The sequence below is a fragment of the Callospermophilus lateralis genome, unplaced genomic scaffold (assembly GCF_048772815.1).
Source record: "Callospermophilus lateralis isolate mCalLat2 unplaced genomic scaffold, mCalLat2.hap1 Scaffold_120, whole genome shotgun sequence".
NCBI lineage: Eukaryota > Metazoa > Chordata > Mammalia > Rodentia > Sciuridae > Callospermophilus > Callospermophilus lateralis.
The window spans coordinates 419,469-428,314 of record NW_027512320.1 but is presented as its reverse complement, the minus strand read 5'-3'; the positions used below and the strand labels follow the sequence as shown (position 1 = coordinate 428,314).

At 36.0% G+C, this 8,846-nt stretch overlaps 1 pseudogene; it reads left to right on the top strand.

Moving 5' to 3' along the window:
- The first annotated feature begins 2,579 nt into the window (after positions 1 to 2,579).
- On the top strand, positions 2,580 to 3,088 carry LOC143386329 (multifunctional methyltransferase subunit TRM112-like protein pseudogene; annotated as a pseudogene).
- Positions 3,089 to 8,846: the final 5,758 nt, after the last annotated feature.

The window sequence follows — 8,846 nt, the reverse complement described above, 5'->3', positions numbered from 1 at the left end:
CAAAATCATTTAGTCATCCTTGACTGTTCCTTCACATCCCACATCTGACCCATTAGCAAGCATACTTATCTCTACCTTCAAAGTGAATCTACTTCCTCCAGCACTAACACTGCAGCTGGTGCGGTCATTATCTCTCACCCAATTTGTGACCACTTTCTCACGAGTGTTCCTCTTTCACTCTTGCTAGTCCACTCCCTACAGTCTACTCCACATTCAAGACCAGAGTGGTGTCAGAGTGTCACTTATCTGACCTTATTGCCTGTCCCAGCAGCTGCCCGTCTCAGTAAGAATGAGCTCAAGGGACTCAGAATGTAGCTCAGTGATAAAACAAACACTTAGTACATGCAAGGCCCTGTGGTTGATCCCCTGCACCACATAACAAAAGAAAAAAGAATAAACTCAAAATCCTTACTATAAAATTCACTCACTATAACAAGTGGACCGCTAGGGCAGGGGATGCTGATACTAGGAGAAGTCATGCACTGTGTGGGAAAAGGGTTACATGGGACATCTCTGTACCTTCAATACAATTTAGCTGTGAACCTAAAACTGCTCTAAGAATAAAGTCAATTAAAAAAAAAAAAAGAAATCCCTGCCAAGATTTAAAAGATGTATATATGTGATCCTGTTCCTGGGAGCTGCTTTTATTTCTTTTTATACGACTCTGCCCTTGCTCACTCCACTCCAGCCCCACTGGGTCCTTGCTGTTCCTCAGACACAACAAGCTGTCCTCCACAAAGAGTCTTTGTACATTTTCTGGCTACCTGAAATGCTCCTCTGCAGGTGTGGCTACTTCTCTTTTTCATCTTTTCTCTATGCAAGTGGAGACCACTTAGCCAACATCTTTCTGATTGTCCTGTTTTAAATAGTCTACCCTCTCCAACAGGAGTACCTACTTCATTATCCTGCTTATTTTCCCTTCATCTTCATGCTTGATCACCTACTCATAAATTTACTTCTCTGCTGTGTTTTCATCCAGGAAAGTATAAGCTTCATGTAAACAAACATTTATCCACTGTGATCTGCTGCTTCGTCTCTCAAACTTAAAATAAAGCCTGATACATAAGAGGTGTTTAATCATGAAATGTTGAAGGAATAGAATAGATGCCTTTAATAAACATTTGCATACAATGTAATTTTCCCACTACCTAGATTTCAAGCAAACAATTCTTCACCTCTTCATTCCTGCTACCTTCCCCCAAATCATAAACAAAACAATATATACTCATTCAGAAGTATTTTACATAGAGTAGCATGAAGCTTAGAAATTTGGGGAAGAAAAATTCAGATAACACATTTTGTGTTGTTCAACCCAGTTTCTTGCCACCTTCTTAATATTTTATCATCTCATGCTAATTGTGATATTTTAGCTAACTTGTGTATTTTATATCTTACTATGATACTCCTACTAAAATTGTTTTTTCACGTTTGTACTAAAAGATCAAAAGTGCATAAATTAAAATAACTGGTAATAAACTCACGACGAATGCCCACAGTTCAACTGTCATGTTGTGCCTCTAATCTCTATAGAATTTTCAATTGCAAAATAGTAACATAAGGAAAGTAATATTAACACAATTGACAGATGGGCACACTGATAGAATATAGGAATTTATCTGACTAGTAAGTCAAAATATTGTCATCCAGTAAAAGTTGTCAGCCCATAAAGCCCAAACACTCCAAATTCTTTTTTTTTTTCTTATTAGAGAAATGGTGTCACATTTAAAATTGATTTTGAATCTCTCTGTACAATGCTACAATGCCTCAAACCTCTTTCTTTGCTCTCAACAAATTTAACATAGCGTATTACTAGACGCCTCAGAAATCAGCCTGTGGGCTTCCTTCATCATGTTTTTATATTTTTCATTCTACTCGTTATGTTTGAGATCCAGAGTTGCTAAACTTTTGAAGGTCTCCAAGTTTTTACTATATTTTTAATGCATACGATTGAGAAAATAAGTAATGATTGCCAGAGCTAGTATAAATTCAGCAACACTTCTGAATGGAGTATGTATTTAATTAATTTCAGAGGTTTCTACACATTGAGAAAAATACATCAATGTAGGATGTATTTTGTTAGTCTACACAGTATTCATTTGTGATCTGCAGAGATTTGAGGATGCTCTTCTCCTTAGAGTCTGTGACAACAGATAAAGGACCCTCCATTAGTTTCAGGGGCCCCCAGCTCTTTGTACTCAATATCTAGACCTATAGAACTTCTGGGCTAATTGATCATACCTCCAGCACCTGTCATGGGTGAAACTTGGTTCTTCACTCACTTTCACAGGTGAGCAGGGCTATAAACAAAGGGATTCTTCTGTCAGGTTAGAAAGGTTAGTGTTTCTGTATCAAACCAGCAGACTCATCTTCACTGTTCATGCAACCTCCCTGCACCCCCACCAAGTCCATGCTCTACTCCAAATCTTGAAGCTAAATGGTGAAATCAGAATTAACTGGAGTAAGTGACCCCGATTGAGCTTTTAGGTCACATGCTGTGGCAAAAGTTCAGTATTTACAACCCAGTACTGAAGAACCAGTTGGGTTGGCATTAATTAAATCAATTAAGACTGGAGTGTGGAAACATGAAGCTGCTCACCCTCAATCTACTGAGCTCACATGTGCGGGGGGTGGGGCCTCGTGGCTTCCCCCTGCGCCTCCAGGCCACCGAAGTCCGAATCAATCCCGTGGAGTTCAACCCAGACTTCGTGGCGCGGATGATACCCAAGGTGGAGTGGGCGGCGCTTCTGGAGGCGGCTGACACCTTGCACCTAGTGGAGGTGCCAAAAGAGCCTACTGAGGGCTACGTGAACGACGAGACATTTCTGAGAAAGATGCATCACGTGTTGCTGGAGGTGGACGTGCTGGAGGGCACCCTGCAATGCCCGGAGTCAGGACGTGTGTTCCCCATCAGCCGCTGGATCCCCAACATGCTGCTGAATGATGAGGAAACCGAGACTTAACCGTGTCCAGCACCAGTTTTACGTTTTGTGACCGTGTGTATTTTTGTTAACATATAGTCTGTCTGCTAGTTCTACAGTGTGTAGTCCCAGCCCTTGACCCAATGACACACTGACCACAGTAGTTTTGAACTCCATAGTATATCTTTTTTTTTTTTTCTCATTAAAGGTTCAAAACCAAAAAAAAAAAAAAAAAAAAAGACTGGAAATGCTGCAGAAAAAAAAGTAATTTGATAGATTTCTTTCTTGTGGATCTTGTCAGAGGCTTGTTTTGCTGCTATATACTAAGAATTTTTAAGAAGCAGATACAAAAAGATACAATAGGGATATTCTTTGTTTGATCAAGTATAGAACTAAGATGTTTTCAGAACATGGAGCCAATTATTTCTACAACTTGTTTCCTCTCTTCTGCTTAGTACCTTGACCATTAAAATCTTTATTTGGTTGTGACACTTTATCTTAAAAGAGTTTAGATGTACAGAAATGTGATGAAGATAATAGGGTCGCCACATGCCTCCCACCTATTTTCTCCTATTTATAGACTTCTTACTTTACTATGGTAAGGGCTCCACAATTAACATAACAATGCATTCTTATTAACTAAAGTCCTTACTTTATTCGAATTCCTTAGTTTTATTAACTATGTTTTTTTTTGTTTGTTTGTTTCAGGATGCAATATTACAGGGAGTTGTTCTATATCCTCAGACCACTCTTGGTTACAGCAGCATCCCAGACTTTCACAGCCTTGTGTGACCCTGGTGATTTAAGTGCCATTGCTCAAATATTTTATGGAACATCCCTCAATCAGGATTTCTCTCTCTCTCTCTCTCTTTTTATGATTATACCAGAATTGTGAGTTTGGTATATTAATTTGCTATGACTGTTGTAACAAAGAGCTACAAAATGTGTTTTGAAACAACAGAAATGTATTGTCTCATAATTCTGAAGACTAGAAGGCCAAAGTCCAGGTGTCCACAGGTCTATGTTCTCTGTGAAATCTGGAAAAGAATGAGTCCCTAACTTGTCCAGCTCCTGCTGGTTTTTTGACTATCTTTCTTGTCCTTTGGCTTGTGCATGCATGGCTCCAATTCTCCATCTCACAGGCACTTCACCTATGTTCTTGCTTTCACAGGCTGTCTTCTCCTAAGGACCCCAGTTATAGATCATATGTAAATACTGCATTAGGGGCCCAGTATTCCAGTATGACTTCATCTTAGCCAATTGCTTCTGCAAAGGTCCTATCTCCAAATACATTCTGAGGTCATAGGGTCAAGTTTTCTTTTTTGGGAGGTCACAATTCAACTTTTCACTTCACATCCCACAATGAATTCCTTGCAGACATTTCTAATATAAATAGATCACATTCAGTATTTCATCGCATGATATTAATTTTCTAAAATTTTCCATATATTAAGGTTTATACCTTGCACTGTAAAATTATGTATATTATAATTCAAAGTATCATGTAGCTCCATAACAGCAAAATCATATATAAATATGACAGAGGTTCCATAGATGTAAAGAGTCTTTTCTATCACATTGTGTCAAGGGTAAATATCAACATGACTTATAACACCTTCAGTGAGAAGCATCAACATAAACTATATAGAATTGTTTTGTGTTGAAAATTTGTATATTTTCCCATTTATTTAGTTATTTAATCTTTTATTCATACCAGCATGGATTTATGCTTATTTATTTTGTACCTCAGTTATAATTTAATACTACTCTATTTTGCTGTTTAAATCATTCCAATTTTAGCTACTGGGAGCACTTTCAGTTGGATCGTGTGTCCTTTTGACATATCTCCAATATTATTATTTTATTTTTGGACACTTTCTTACTTTCTAGCGTGCTCACGTGCACACGCGTGCGCGGGCGCGCACACACACACACACACACACACACACACCATCAGAATTATCTTGTGTATTTTCTGCCTCAGTCCCAGAACTGCCCACTTCTGTATTTATTGGAGAACTGCATTATACCCAAGTCCCAGAAGTGCTCATTGTTCCTAAGTGCCATTGCTTCTAGGACCGGACAGCTGACAGAACGAGGACCAGTATGTTTATATACATCCATGTGCAAATACATAAATATTTCTATATGTGACCATGTCTATCTACATTAAGCTAAACATGAGCTCATATGAATGTCTCCAACTCTAATTCATTATCACAGGATCGCTCTAGACTCCTACTCCTGCTTCTCAAGAGTGTCTTGCTATAATATGTGAAGCTGACTCCCACCATCACTCAAACACTAATCACTCAATTCCAGAAGACATGCACAGATGTGTTAAATTCATAAACATATCACATGGTAAACTACTTAAGTACACTGACCTGCCTTCAGTCTCACAAACTCTACTCTTTTCAAAAGCCAACACCTGCCTATATAATAAGATTGCTTCATGTATTTTTGGTAAAATTGTATTGCATTATCATATCCCACATTTCATCCTGTGATCTTAAATATAGTTTTTAAATTTTGCATTCACTAAGATGTACCCCTTATGCTGTAATTTAATGTATTTATTGACAAATATGTAGTGTCACTAGTCACCATAACTGTATCATACTGAATAGCTACAACACCCTCAAAACCTCCCAGACCTTCACTTATTTGCCCATTCCCACATTGTGGCACCCTGTGAACCACTAATCCTTTTACTTTATCCATAGTTTTGTCTTTTTTAGAACATTTGGTAATTGTAATCCCACAGTATGTAGTGTTTTTCAAGCAGGCTTCTTTCATTTAGAAATATACATTATACATTTAAGATCCATCCACGTCTTTTCATGACTCAATAGTCACTTCTCTTAATTACTGACTAACATTCTCTTGCATAGATGGGCCACAGTATCCATCCACATGTTGAGGAACACCTTGAATACTGGGAGTTTGGAGCAATTATGAATAAAGCTGCTGTAATATTAGTATAGAGATTTTTGTTTGAACATAAGTAAGTTTTCAAATCTGTTGGGCAAAGATCTAAGAATATGATGGCTGGACCATAAAATAAAACTAAGTTTATCTTTGTGAGAAGAAACTGCCCAGCATTATTCCCAGTGGCTGTACTATTTTGCATTCTCATCAGTAATGAATAAGCTTTCCTTTGTTCCACACCCTTGCCAAAAATTGCTATTGTCAAAGGTTGTGGTTTTGTTTTTCTTTGTTAGTGAGTATGTATTTGGTTGTTTCTTTAATTTACAACTCCTAATGATAATAATTTTACATGAATATATATATTCATCTATTTATCTTCTCTGCTAAAGTGTTTGTTAAGATCATGAGTCCATGATCTGGGGCTGTAGCTCAGTGGCAGAGCGCTCGCCTAGCAAGCGTGAGGCACTGGGTTAGATCCTCAGCAGCATTTAAAAATAAACAAATAAAATAAAAGCATTCTGTCCATCTACAACTACCAAAAAAAGAATTATGGATCCACATTTTAATTGGGTTTTGTTGGTATATTTTTGAGTGTAGAGTTCTTGGTACAGTTTAGATAAGAGTTATTTATCAGATATTTCCCTTACAAAATTCCCCGCTAGCTGGTGACTTCTATTTCAGTGCATGGCAGAGCAGAAGGAAATTGTTTTTCCCAGTTTATATATGAAAATTTATTACTAAATTTTCCAAATACTTTCTTGAGTTTTATTCCAACAATTTATAGTATTGTATGTTTGTTTGTTTTAACTGACAACAATGATCAATTTCAAGTGGATTTTGTGATAAGAATAAGTTTGGTGTTATTGACTATTCAATAAATGTAGTCTTATTTGGATCATCAATTTCTCCCTGTGTGCATTTTGATTCATATATTTGAAGGAATCTGTCTATATCCTCTAAGTTACAAAATCTGTGAACTTACAGTTTGTTATTAGTACTATTTTCTGAATTTTTAATCTCTATCTTTTAGGAAGATGATGCCATTTTCACCTCTGATAGTAGAAATTTAGTGACTTGTGTCTTTATTTCTTCATTAGCATGACTAGAGATTTATCAATATTATTAATCTGCTTAACTTAAATGATTTTCTGCTCCTCTGTTTTTAGTTTTACAAATTTTTCCTGTGATAGTTACTGTGATAGTTACTATTTCTTCCCTTCTGTTTATTTTTTGTTTAAACTTTTCTTTTTTTCAAAATGTTAGGTAATTATTTTTAGATTTCTTTTTTTTCTTTTCTAGTACATGTATTTAATGCTACACATTTTCTAAGAGCATAGCTTCAAGTCATCTAAAAAATGTTTCATTTTATTTTTATTCAGTTCAAGCTATTTTTAAAATTTTTAAGTGTCCTTTTTGACCCATGTATCAATTAAAAATGTTTTTTTATCAATTAAAAATGTATATTTAGGGATTTTACAACTAACTTTGGTATTTATTTCTAGTTCAGTTACATGTTGGTTTGAGGACATACTTCATATGATTTTTTACTCATCAATTTGCTAAGGTGTGTTTTATGGCCAAGAATGCAGCCAATCTTGGTGAATGTTCCTTTTGATCATGAGAAGAATATATATTGTGCTGGTTTTTGCAGAGTCATTTGTAAATATTAATTAGCTCAAGGTGATGAATAGTGCCATTTAAATCAACTATATTCTTTCTGTCCACTTAATCTGTTGATTACTAAGAAGTAAGTTGATGTTTCCAACTGTAAAAATTTTGAGTTTTTTTTAATTTCCCTTTAAGATTAACTATTTCATATATTTCTTCACTCTGTTATTAAGTGCATACACATGTAGGATTGTTTCATCTGTTCATAAAACCAACACTTTTTTATTATGAGATGTGATAAATTTCTTATCCGTACAATCTTACTTACTCTGAACTCTGTCTTAAACTAATATAAACATTTAATTTTTATTTTCATAAGCATTGTACAGCTCTAGCAATATGTTTATTTCATGTATTTGGGAATTTATATTTACTGTGGATTTCTTGTAGACAACATACATGCATTTAAGTATATATTTTCTTCAGTATTCTTCAAATAGCGTCTGTGTGTCTTGTTACATTTAACCACACTTGAAACCTGTTGGTTTGGAATACACTATGAGTTGTGAGGTGCTTTCTATAATCTCATGATTACATTTCAGTTTTTACTGGGCCTGGGTCTCAAATCCATGGCTTTCACGGTATTCATGCAGTGGTGTAGTTCTTTCCCTCTTCATTGAAATAGAAAATCTGGAGAAAATTGTCCTTCCCCAAGAGCCATAAAATTTTAGTTAAGTGTTTTCCTTCACAAATCAGAGCCTTTATTATGGAGAACACAGTGGGCACCTTTTACAGTGATTGCTCTTCCGTTCTTCCCACCAGGTCCAAGAGAAGATATTACTGAGATCTTCAACATTAAACCTTGGTGGAGTTCATGGAGGCTTATGTGGAACCCATAACACAAGCCTCCCAAGGTGCTCAAAGTAGTCCATAGCCAGCTTCTAGATTTTTGCCAAAATTACCATTTCAGCTTTTCTACCCATTTGTGGCTTCAGCTGCTTCTGCTTTGGGAAAGCAAATCTTGCTTTAATTTTCTGCATGCACCTCTCTCTCAATATTTTGGGGTTATTACCTTAAAATCTTAGTTTTCTAATGGAACAAGGAAAGATATTGATTTGTGTGTGTGTGTGTGTGTGTGTGTGTGTGTGTGTTGTTAGTTTGTACTGCTTTTAAGGATAGGAATGATGACTTCTAAGCTTCAATCAGAAATCCAAAAGGTTTTTGCATGCATTTTTTCACCTTCTCTGTCAAACAATCTGAACTAGAAGGCAAATTAATCCATCTCATGCAGGTCACTCTTTCTCACAATGTGCATAATTCAATTTTAAAGAACTCAGGGATATTTGATAATTTTATGACAAAGAACATTCAAGAATTCTGTTTCCATAT